General features: G+C 36.9%; 1 non-coding gene across 1 annotated transcript; it reads left to right on the top strand.

Annotated features, from left to right (window-relative positions):
- Positions 1 to 11718: 11718 nt before the first annotated feature.
- TRNAC-ACA (transfer RNA cysteine (anticodon ACA)) lies at positions 11719 to 11790 on the top strand. The gene has a single exon. It is a non-coding gene; the product is annotated as a tRNA-Cys (tRNA).
- Positions 11791 to 12665: the final 875 nt, after the last annotated feature.

Below are 12665 nucleotides of genomic sequence, written 5' to 3'. Positions count from 1 at the left end.
AGTTTCAGATCTAAGCTATATGTATATTGAGGTATCTTATAATGGATATTGATTATATTAAAAATTTTATACAGTGTAATAGTGTATTAATTTATACACTGTAAAACTGATTTCAAAGGTCATTCTTCAATGACCGATTTTTTTAATCAAGACAAAATATGCAAGGAGAAACAACTGCTTAGAAGGGAACATAAGAAACATACACATGTAGGCCTCAATGAAAGAGCATTGGTAGCACTTGAATTTAAAGTATACCCTATATTCTAAATTTCCTTTAGTACTGCAGAAGTCATCATTAAAAGCTAAAAAAGTCTTTCAACCTTTCCTCAAGAGCCTGGCAAGTTAGTCCGTACTATAGTCTGGCTTAGTCAAATTTTTCACTGTTTTGCAAAGTGGGCCAATCCCACCAAAGGTACAGGACTCTTTGGCCCTAAAAAATACCAAGGTTAGCCATTTAGCCAGTACTTAAAGTGAAAGCTAGGGTTCTTTAGAAAAGAAACCTTGTCAAGCCAAGCACAGTGCTCCATGTATACCCTCAACACCCTGAAACAAGCTCTGTTGTCCAATGAAGAGATACCATAAATCTGTGGTTACAGAATTTTGTGTGAGAAACTGAGAATAACAAGTATTTCCTCAGGCAGGAAAAGTTGGCATGAGTGAACAGAAAGAGTCCTCCTCCTCCTCCTCCTCCTCCTCCTCCTCCTCCTCCTCCTCCTCCTCCTCCTCCTCCTCCTTCTTCTTCTTCTTTCTCTTTCTCTTTCTCTTTCTTCTTCTTCTTCTTCTTTCTCTTCTTCTTCTTTCTCTTCTTCTTCTTCTTCTTTCTCTTCTTTCTCTTCTTTCTCTTCTTCCTCTTCCTCTTCCTCTTCCTCCTCCTCCTCCTCCTTCTCCTTCTTCTTCTCCTCCTCTTCCTTCTTCTCCTCCTTCTTCTTCTTCTTCTTCCTCCTCTTTCTCCTCTTCCGTTGAGTACAGTCCTCTTTATAGAGTATAGTCGTACTTCAATGAAGCCATAATCACAAACTAACAAGAGATATAGATTCACCTAGGGAAGGCATTGTGGAGCATTCAAATCTTTTTGAGTATTTTTTTAGCTTTTATTATAAACAGAATACTCAAAAGATTTGAATGCTCCACACCGCCTTTCCTAGGTGAATCTATATCTCACACACAGTGCAATTAATAGCAAAATCAAATGACGAGAGCTGTACAGGCTCTCGCTTAGCCTGGCGGAAATCATTGGATATCGATGGATAGCGCCATCACCAAACTAAACTCAACCAACAACAAAAACATGTGACATTTGGTGCAGTTGAACAAAACTAAACTATAGTGCAAGTAAAAAGATGCATCTCAACAGGAGAGCTAACGGAGGGTGAGTGGTTCCAGGTGGCTCCTGAAAGACTCAGTTGAAGGAGCCAAAACCACTGTTGTAGGCAGGACATTCCACAAGCTGTGTCGGTAGGAGAGGATTCTACAATGCTGTTGTTTGAATTGTAGGCAACGTCCGCTGGTTGGTTCAGACGGGGCATACAGGCAAGGTGGTGCAGCTGGGATGGCGAGGACCGATTAGACCATTGACCATTCTGTACATGATGATAATTTTGTTGTGAGCTCATCGTTCATGAAGAGACTGTCAACATAGTTCTTTCATCATCTGCGTGACACTGCTCTGTCGGTTGTAATCACCCTTTACAAATCTAGCTGCACGCCGCTGAACCATTTCAGTCTTAGAGATAAGCTCTTTGGTATGAGTGTCCCGAACCGAAAAAGAGTACTCAACAATTGGTCTTATGCGCTCTCTCTTTTATGCTAGCTGGGCATTTCCTCAGGTTGCATAGAAGGAAGCCGAAAGTGCTGTTACTCTTTTTACAGATGACGTTGATATGGGGTTTCCAGTAGTCAATTTCCAGCTGAGGTTTCTTTGAAGTATAACTACAAGATACCTCGCTTCATCAAGGGTGGGGGGAGTAGTTCCATGGATGGAGTAAGGAGATGCTCCAATTATGAGATTTTCTCTTGTTTGAAATCCTCAGCACATCACACTTTTCAGCATTAAACGACATGAGCCATTTCCTCTCCCATTAATCCCCAACACAAACTATTACGTATGACCATTTTAAACAATGGCTTCAACAGTATCACTAACCCAGGGAGCTCCGGCCTGTGAACGGAGCCCAGGAGTCCACCGTGCATTTAGACATAGACACGGGACTAGGGTAGATTGTGGTCTCAATAACTTGGAAAGAAAATTGTGAAAATAGAAATCATGCACTTACCACGATTATATGGATAAAGGTCTATCGTGTGGCAGTATCCTGACATCGAGGCACAGACTGGAACCTCAAAAAAAAAAAAAAAGTTATGTCGCGATACCTCTCCTAATTCTTTCAAAATTCATAACAAAATGGCCGGTCGAGACTGGGGTAGAAGGAGAGAACTTTTCGGTTTTCTGAGGTTCCAGTCTGTGACTCGATGTCAGGATACTGCCACACGATAGACCTTCATCCATATAATCGTGGTAAGTGCATAATTTCTGTTTTCACAATTTTCTTTCCAAGTTATTGAGACCACAATCTACATGTACCCTAGTCCCGTGTCTATGTCTAAATGCACGGTGGACTCCTGGGCTCCGGCCCGCAAAGCGAGCCGGAGCTCCCTGGGTTACAGTATCACAAAAAAATTAATGATAATAATGATGATGATGTCATGATGCAATGCCAATAGTGATGATTGTGACAATTATGAAATTATGATGATAATCATACCATCACACAGAATTACATAAAGGTGTAGATCTAGTCTGTCCATTTCTAGGACTAGCTACAACTAAAGCCTAAAGGCTACTTTCCTTTCTTCAAATTCTCTTTTTAATTTCTTACTTGTTTACTCAGTCACAATCGATTTTTCGTCAAATTTGCACAGTCTTCCAACACTTAACAATCACAATCTCTTAGTCTTAGAGTCACTCAGCATTGTATTTTGTAACATTAAAATCAACTTACAATTCTTCAAATGCATGGCATGCTCCTTCTAGCGTATCTTCCACTTTTCTCTCATAATCATCCCCAATTGATCCATGACCTGCAACAATATGAGATGCATTGACTCTAACAGTTGATCCATCGCCTCCTCCTAAATTCTGTCCAACATTCCCAAATCTTGCTGGCACCGGCTGATTCTGAGGTATACCTACACGATTTCCACGATTAGCAACAGCAGCAGGAGCAGCGTTACCGGTCCTTGGAGGTGGGATCGGCCGGACACGTCGGGATGGAGAACCTTCAGACGGCACTGATCGCACAACCCCTACTCTCGAAAGTCCACGACCGGTGCTCGATTCTGTGTTTTCTTTCGAAGAATTTGATCTATCTTTTACAGCTTTATGTCCAAATGTTTCCATGGTTCCAACGATAAAACAAGAAAATACACCTTTCAGAATAATGTCATTATAAATGTTCGAGATGAATCATTCACCACCAACTGATGCCGTCCTGCTGATGTTGTGTGAATTGAATGATTGAAATATCGAAACGGGTCGCATGATGGCGCTAGCGTATATGACGCAGTTTAGGCCGCGCCAGTTTAGCTTCATAATTGTAGCGCCTGCAAGATTAAAATGCATTGTTTACCAAGATGCCTCACATGTATTCATCTCGATAACATAAATAGTCATTGGTACTTATTCCGTAAGTGATTAAGGCTTTGCCTCCTAAAGAAGCCCCATACTGCATGTGATTATTATAGATATCAAGATCAAGAAGGGATAACAGTGTCGGTGTTAGGTTTTGTCAGTCTGAAATAAACTTACATCAGGAAACTTATCAAAGAAAATAAATTGGCAATAAAGAGGCAGTGGTAGAGTAAAAGTGAAATGAGGGATAAATTGTGTGTGTTATTATTATCATTATTAATAAAATTAATATCATTATTATTTCAATCATTTTTATAAGTAGCAGCAGTGGTAGTAGTAGTAGTAGTAGTAGTAGTAGTAGTAGTAGTAGTAGTAGTAGTAGAAGTAGTAATAGTAGTAGTAGTAGAAGTAGTAGTAGTAGTAGTAGTAGTAGTAGTAGTAGTAGTAGTAGTAGTAGTAGTATAGTAGTAGTAGTAGTAGTATAGTAGTAGAGGTAGAAGTGGTAGTAGAAGTAGTAATAGTAGTAGTAGTAGAAGTAGTAGTAGTAGTAGAAGTAGTAGTAGTAGTATAGTAGTAGTAGCAGCAGCAGCAGCAGCAGCAGGAGTAGTAGTAGTAGAAGAAGTAGTAGTAGTAGTAGAAGTGGTAGTAGTAGTATAGTAGTAGTAGTAGTAGTAGTAGTAGTAGTAGTAGTAGTAGTAGTAGTAGTTGTTGTAGTAGTAACAGTACTTTTCCTTGAAGTCCCATTTTATTTCTACTTCCATACTATTACTCCTAATCTCCATCTCATATTCCTTTACTTCTTTTCTGTGTCGCAGAGCCCGGGGCAGGCTGGGTTACTATTTTCTATATACTGTCCTTTATTAATTTCATTGCCCTTTTTTTTACATCGTGTTCCTGTATACTTATCTCCCTCTCACTTTCACCATTTCTCTATCACTTTTATATTTCTATACTTGACATTTGTCTCCCTATATTATTTTGTCCCCTCTCGCTTTAACACTGAGGGGTCCCACCCCTTCCTGTTTTCTCTCCTTCTCATCATTGTAAAAATTATCACTATCATCACCAAGGCACGTACTTTCCCCTCCTCTCTCTCTCTCTCTCTCTCTCTCTCTCTCTCTCTCACACACACACACACCCACGTACACACACACACCCTCTCCCAAACACCCATCCACACCCACACACAAATATTCTATTTAACCCAATTCTCCAATTTTTCATTAAAAAAATGATCTCCCCATACCCATTCCCTCACGAACCGCAGATCTAATGTTGCCGTCCTCGTGGGTGCGAAAGGTTTTAATAATCGGTTGTAACACGGCCATCCCGGTTCCATCCCCGCTCCGAGAACGCAGACGATCGTCATAAGCCGTGGAATTTTGCTGTTTGATTATATTTTCTAATTAGGTGGTCTGTCTATGACAGATCACCTCTTAATTTCGTCAGAATTTTCTTTCTTTATTATTTATTTTTAGCACCTATGTTTGTCGCCAACTTTTCTCCGAATTGGCTGAATCAATTTGGCTGATTTTTCTGTCATATATGGAGTCTATCATAGAGACGGCATACTAAGCTTTTCAAGGTCATCTGGTCATGATTACGTCATCTACGCGCCATTTTGTAAAATTCTCAATTTGATCATATCAACATAATGGATCATCAATAATCAACCATATTTACATCACATAAACTTTAGGTCAAAGGTCATCTGTCAATGTCATCAAAGGTCATGTAAAGGTCAAGACGCGCGCGTACGCGCGCGTCAAAGCCAAAAAAATTCTCCAAATGGCCTATAAATTTTTTTGGGTACGTTTCAAGTCATTTTAAGCATTTCAAAAAATTTGCGCGCACGCACGTATGCGCGCGCGTTTCCGCGCGTAACGCCATAACGCATCACAGAAACACAGTTTTTTTTACATCATTGCATTGATGATATAATTCTGAGCAATTTGATACCTTGATCAACCTTCTATGACCATTAATAACGAAATTAACACCCGTTAAAGTTTGCAGCACGTGTGCGTGCGAGCTCTCTTTATAGGCTATATATGGGCAAAAACATGCCTATTGAAAATTCACTGTAGCCCTTTAAATAGTCCGTTGACCCCCAATTTTTTTTTCAAATGTCGATAGAATATGAGTTGTAGATTTGATTTCATGTCACCATTGTCTCTCAATTTGATCATGACGTCATCAAAACTGCGTTGGAAATCAAAATATCCATTTTGCTTGTTATGACGTCATAACAATTATGCAAATTAGGCTCTAACTCCGTGAATATTAGTCAATTTTCGCCCAATTTTCGATATGTTGTAGCTTAGGTCTTACTCTTTCTGAGTTATTGCCTTTATTTTTCATTTTAATGAACAGATCATCTTGAAAAATTGCAAATAATAAAGGCATGTCATTTTTACTCATTTTGCGTGTAATCTCTATGGGACATGACTTTTTCTCAAAACTAGATTCTACATTCCTCTATTTCGTGAGCTATATCTCCATTTTCTTTTGTCAGTTGTCTCTGAGCTTTGAATATGTTGTAGCTAAGATTCTCAGCTTTCGGAAGTGTGCCCTCCATTTTTTGATCAGATACCGGGATCATGCCCGTTTTTCGCTTGCAAAGTTGGATTTGCAATTCTCAAATTTGCTTACGTGTAATCTCTATGGGAACGTGTAATCTCTATGGGGAATATCGTGGTTCAATGGATATCGCACTTGACTTGCGTTCTCGGGGGCGCAGGTTCGAGTCCTGGGGTGAACCAGATGATTTTTTTTTTCATTTTTTTTTCTTTTTACCAGCTCGTACATGATCCTTTATGATAATTAAAAGGTATGAAAGTTAAAATTTAGCAAGATAAACACATTATAATTATTTTTTTCATATCACATGCATCACCATATACTAAAGCGACTTTATCATCTTCCGTCCTTCACAACATTCCTCTATTTATTTTTTTCTTGTTAGTTATCCTTGAATTTTTAGAATGTTGTAGCTGAGATTCTAAGCTTTCGCTAGTGTTGCCTTTATTTTCCGAACAGATGTCGGGATCATGCCCGTATTTCACTTGCAATATTTCAATTTTGAGATTCTCGTATTTTGCATACGTGTAAAGACTATGGGAAATATTTTAGCTCAATCAGTTAGGCGTCAGACTTGCATCTCATTCAGTCATGCGGGCAGGGATTCTAGTTCGTGGGTGAACATGATTTTTGTTTTCATCTTGCACACGATGATTTATAAGAATTCCAATGAATAATAGTTAAAATATTACAAAATAAAACACTATTTATGTTGTAAATCTATCTATCTTACTATCTATCTGTCTGTCTATTTATGATCCCGGCATCTGATCAAAATATGGAGGGCACACTTCCAAAAGCATTTTGTACAATAAAATAAGGACAGACCACCTAATTCGTCCGCATGACGAATTAAATTCTAGTTTCATTTTAGTTTCAGTTCCTTTCGTAAAAAAAAATCATATTCCTATACAATATTTCGTCTCTCCACCCACTCTCTCTTTTTCCTCATTAATTTGATTATTCAACTTTTTATAGAAATTCTTTTACTTAACTTTTTTATTTTGACACGTGACATTACCAGTGAATCACCCCCTTCATGCCCATCTGCTCTTTCTCTCCCCTCCCTCCATTTATCCTTGTCTCTATTTAAGTATTTCCCTTTAAATTTACTTGCATTTCTTTATTGCACACATTCTTAACCCCCTTTTCGTTACCTCTCATTCTGCATATAAATAATAATTTCCAGATTGTGAAAACAAAGAAAGAATGAAACGGACTTGTTTACCTTCATCCCTCTTTCTAGTAAGTCTAAATATAAACTGCAGGGCCTCCTTTTTCCTTTCTTATTTTTCTCACTTTTTTTCTCTCTGATAAACAATTGGCCCGTTTCATAAAGAGTTACAACTGTGCTAACTTTATCATTATTACAACTACCATTATAGTAACAGGGCTCAGTTAGTAAAGCTAATCAATCAGTTTTAGAGTTACAATAATGATAATGTTACTACCATAACACTTAATAGAAAGGGATCAGTCGTCTGGTTTGTTATCCTATCATGAACTTTTTCCTTTATCTTTTCTTTCAGATTTCCAAAAGCACTCACCATGGACTCATAGTAGTTTACATTTTTTTCATATCACTCTCATCTCCATCTTTCTTCTTCTTCATCTTTTTTTTTCTTGGCGGGCGGGGACGGGGGTGTCATACACTTTGTTGAACTTTTCTGTTATCATGGCGTGACACAATTAGTATTTCTATCATCAGTGATTTTATTTCATGTTTTTGACCAGAGTTCTTCTCGAAAAAACTTCATAAATAATTCAAAGAATAGAAGATGTATTTATGAAATCTTTGAAATTTCGAAGAACTGCTACACCAAAAATAAAAGACTTTCTTAAAATAATTCTCTTTATATTTTGATATTTTGATATCATATTTGGCCAATTGCGTGAATTTTTTTACTCTATCATGTTTTAAGAATGAAACGGCAACGTATCATGTACGATAATTCGACATATCGGTGTATGTGGTGACTTTCTTATAACTATGCAGGCCAAATCAGTTATAAACTTATTTTAGATGAAGACGAATCTATAGACGATGGTTCACTGTCACTTGATGACTCATTATCTTCAGAACTTCCTTCATCTTGGTCTTCTTCCACATCATCGTTGCTTTCGCTGTCATCGTCATCGTCTTCATTAGACGACTGATATTCTCCATCAGCATTCTCACCGTCATCGCTAGCTCCCTGATCTTCATTGTTGCTCCCATCCTCAGCACTCGATTCGCTCGTACTACTCGAACTGTAAGCCTTCACTGAGTTTATTGCTAGGCAAGTGAGGCCCAGCAACAAAAGGAAAACAATGGTTGTCTTCATGTTTGGTTTGTTTCTGCACAACAAATTAAAAAGGGTAAATTTGATACAGTAATTAAAAGTTAATAATTTTGTGGTATTTATTGAACTTCAAAATACATGGATATCTTCATATTATGATATTATATATATATTATGCAGCTGTGAACACATAACAGACTGGATTTTCAGTACAAAGTATATATATAAAACACACACACCCACACACCCTTGCTCACACTCACACACATACATATTATATATATATATATTAACATTCAGCCAAATATAAAAAAAAACCTAACCTCCAAACCTAACTAAACCCTAATCCTCATCTTTACATTATTCTGAATCTTAATTCTAACTCTAATTGAAATTATCAACAGTGGCGAACCGTGGGTCACGATATTGGAGGGGCACCAGCAAATTTTTTTGAGGCACTTAGTCGGCGCGCGAAGCGGGCTCAATTGCCAGGTATTGACCTAATAGAGAGATTTTAAGGACTGTGCCATTAAATGGATATGTATCTCAATGATCAAATAATACGAGCGAGCTGATTTTTTTTTAATATTCAGACCTAAAAAGGGACATTATAAGCAAATTTTTATCATGATACGTACCTATCTCGCTAAAGAAACAATGCGAGCGCGAAGCAAGAGCTGAAAATTTTGTATATATTGACCCCAAACAGGGACATTTCAAGGAATATTTTTTAAGAATCCATTAAGTGTATACATATCTCACCATAGTTATCTACTAATGCGAGTGCCAATCGCTTGTTGATTTTGTTAGAATTACATCTAAACACAAGAAGCGCTTTTATTAGTCATTGTAATCGTGATTATCATATACGCATCTCACTAATCAGATATTGCGAGTGCGAAGCGCGAGCTGAAAATTTAGGAAATTCAGACCTGAATAGGGGCATCCTAAGGCTTGTTTGTAGGAATTCACTAAGACCATAATGTATTTCACCAACCAAATGATGCGAGCGCAAAGCGCGAGCTGAACATTTGTTTTTATATTCAGATCAGAAAAAGAGAAATTTTAAGGACTGATTTTAGGAATTCATTGAAGAGCAGACATAATGTATATTACCAATCCACTAATGCAAACGAAAGCACGGACTGGAAATGTTTAATATTCAGACCTTAAAAGGGGGCAATAAGCCAGTTCACGGTTAGCTCATGATCAACTTTTCTCAAATGACCTTTGTGATTTTTCATTAGGATAAGCACCATCATTTTCAAATGTAGATGTTGCGTAAGCTTTACCGGTAGAGTATTCAAATTCTAAGATCAAAAGGCATTTTATAGACCAGGTGACTAGAATAGTACATCAGGGATAAAGTTTGGAAATCTGTTTTATTGTCTGCCTTTGGCACATTTGACTATTGTTTAGGCTACTGTCAAATACCAGTGATTATGAAGGCTCTATTTATTACTCTTCAGCGTGGATGTGATAAATATTTTGAAAGGAATACATGAATAATCATCAAATCACAAATGCCTATGTCAGTGAATTTGAAAGCCACCTTTTTTGTCTCCAATAACCTTTTTCTGCTCGTGCGCAGTTTACAACCGTGAACAGGCTTATTACTTTATCATGAAAAAGAAGCACATGTCACTATATAAAACAATAACTCGAAATGCGTGGAAACATATTTGGTGTACATGTATATTGACTTGAAAACGGGATGATGAAATTTTCAGCATTTTGCTCTATAAATTTTACTCTATTTATTCATATATAAATAGTTTAAGCCCAGAGTATGATTCTTTATAACGAATTGATCAGGAGGTTTGCATTATTGGATTGGATATCATAGAGATATGGTTAGATCTCATATCATAGCTATATTATTGAACAATTTGATCCTTGAATTCAACAATTGATTTCTGTTCTGTATTAAGTGATATTGTCCATATTTTATATTTCTAACCGCGAAGCATTCGAATTTTAAAATTGGAACAAAAAATTGATTCCCTTAACTTTTATTAACGGGGGGGGGGGGGGGTCATTTGACCCCCCTCAACAAATTTCGCCGCTACGCCGCCGCGCGAAATGTTTTGATCGCGCCGCTCGCAGACTTTTTACTTTTAAATCTTGCGCATATTTTGAGACCAAAATTGCGACGCCCAGGTACGCAGTTCCGAAATAACGCAATCTTTTGTAAACGCATGTCGGTCCCAAAATTGCTCCAAAACGTGATTACGTGTACAAAGTCAATGCAAATTATGTTTTTCAACCAAAAATCATAAATGTATGATTATTTTTACTTTTGTTGGTTTTAGATGGATTTATTTTGTGTTATTTATGATCGCAAAAGGGTCCCCGACAAAGTTCATCGAAAAAAAAAACCAATAGAAAACAAAGGTTTGAAAAAATGAAGAAATACATAAGAATTAAAAAGCAGTAAGATACATAAGAAATTATTTTTTTCGGCAATTTATTTTTAGATTTTTGATAGAAATGTACAAATCTATATGTTCACCAAAAATTAGCATTCTACTAGCTTTATAAATTGAGTTAAACGCAAAAACATACACAAAAACAAGATTAGGGCAAATTTAATACGCTTATTTGCATAATTAATTAATAAAAAAGCAATTATTTTTTGGAAAATGTTACTATACAGTCTTGTAGTTTACATCCGGCTCTATACGCACACGAAATTTGATCGCGCAATCAACGGCCGAAGTAATATATATATATATATATATATATATATATATATATATATATATATATATATATATATATAAAATAGAAATAGTCTCAATCCGTATGCTCATGAACAGACGTGTTTTTCACGACTGTTTCAGAAACGGATTTTGAATTCTCTTTTTTTCGTCACATCATGGGCACTGACGAAGAGTGTGACTTTACCTTTCATTTTTGAGAGCTATGCTCCTTTTAAAATCTATGATTTTATTTTTACGGCATTTACTAAACCTTTTGTGATTATATATATATATATATATATATATAACAGCCAAAGCTGTTGTACATGTATGACTTTACACATTTGTATACTTTCTCCCATACGTGTACTGTATCAAAGCATTAGCTTTGATCCAGCTGAAGCATGGCGGCTTGTCATTGTTCGAAACCCACCTTCACCCGACAAAGGAAATTATAATTGGTATAGTGTCGAAAATCTGTCTATCTGACGGTCAATCGGATCGGGGTCGCCCTAGCCACTAACCCGTCTCTGTGGTCTAGTGGTTAAGGAACCGGCGTACAAAGCTGGGGGCCCGGGTTCGATTCCCGGCAGAGACATTTTTTCGGCATCACCAATTTTTCCAAAGGGTAGATAGCTCTGGGGAACCTTGATTTAAGCTACGCCTACCATTGTTCTCTTCATCCAGTTCTTTATATATATATATATATATATATATATATATATATATATATATATATATTAGAGTAAAGAAAAGGCTGCATTAAGAAGGTTAGGGCCTAAACATAACTTTGGAATCTAGAAATATTTAAGGAAAATCTGCCTCCCTTGGTTTAACCATGCATCCCCTTGAAGCTGTAAAAAGATATCTATACCCCGGATCTATACTCACTTAACTCGCAGCTTGATCACAGGTATGGCTCTCTTTGAATGGTGATGAAATTATGATAAAATTCTCAAGTTTATATGCAGTACATCTCTCCAAGTTTTTCATGATTGATTTTCAGATCTAAAATCTAGCACAATTACAATTTGATACATAATATCTGCAAACATCCTATTTACTAGAAAAAAAATTGAACACCACCATGACCATGCGTGCTAATTCACATCTGTGTAAATGGAGATAAACATGAAAGAAAACATTCGTTTGCACAACCCTGAAATCTCATTAAAAGTAGGTCTATCACAACATCGATCTATATACCCCTGTCCTAAAATATTATATCTTACGTATAAATATATCGACAAAGTACCCTTCCATTTTAATTTATGAAATAAATTGACAATAAGAACGCAAAATAATATGTTAACAGATAGGCCATATGTGTATCGTGTTGGTAACAGCCAGTGGCGTACCTAGGATTTTCCACGGGGGGGGGGCAAAACCGTCCGCCAAAAAATTTGACAAGCAAAAAAAAAAAAAAAAAAAGGTTATCAATAGAGGTATTCAAGCTCGTCAGGCCCCCCCCCC

The sequence above is a fragment of the Lytechinus pictus genome, chromosome 3 (genome assembly GCF_037042905.1).
Source record: "Lytechinus pictus isolate F3 Inbred chromosome 3, Lp3.0, whole genome shotgun sequence".
Classification (NCBI taxonomy): domain Eukaryota; kingdom Metazoa; phylum Echinodermata; class Echinoidea; order Temnopleuroida; family Toxopneustidae; genus Lytechinus; species Lytechinus pictus.
Note: the sequence above shows the minus strand (reverse complement) of the source record. Positions and strands in the feature narration are given on the sequence as shown.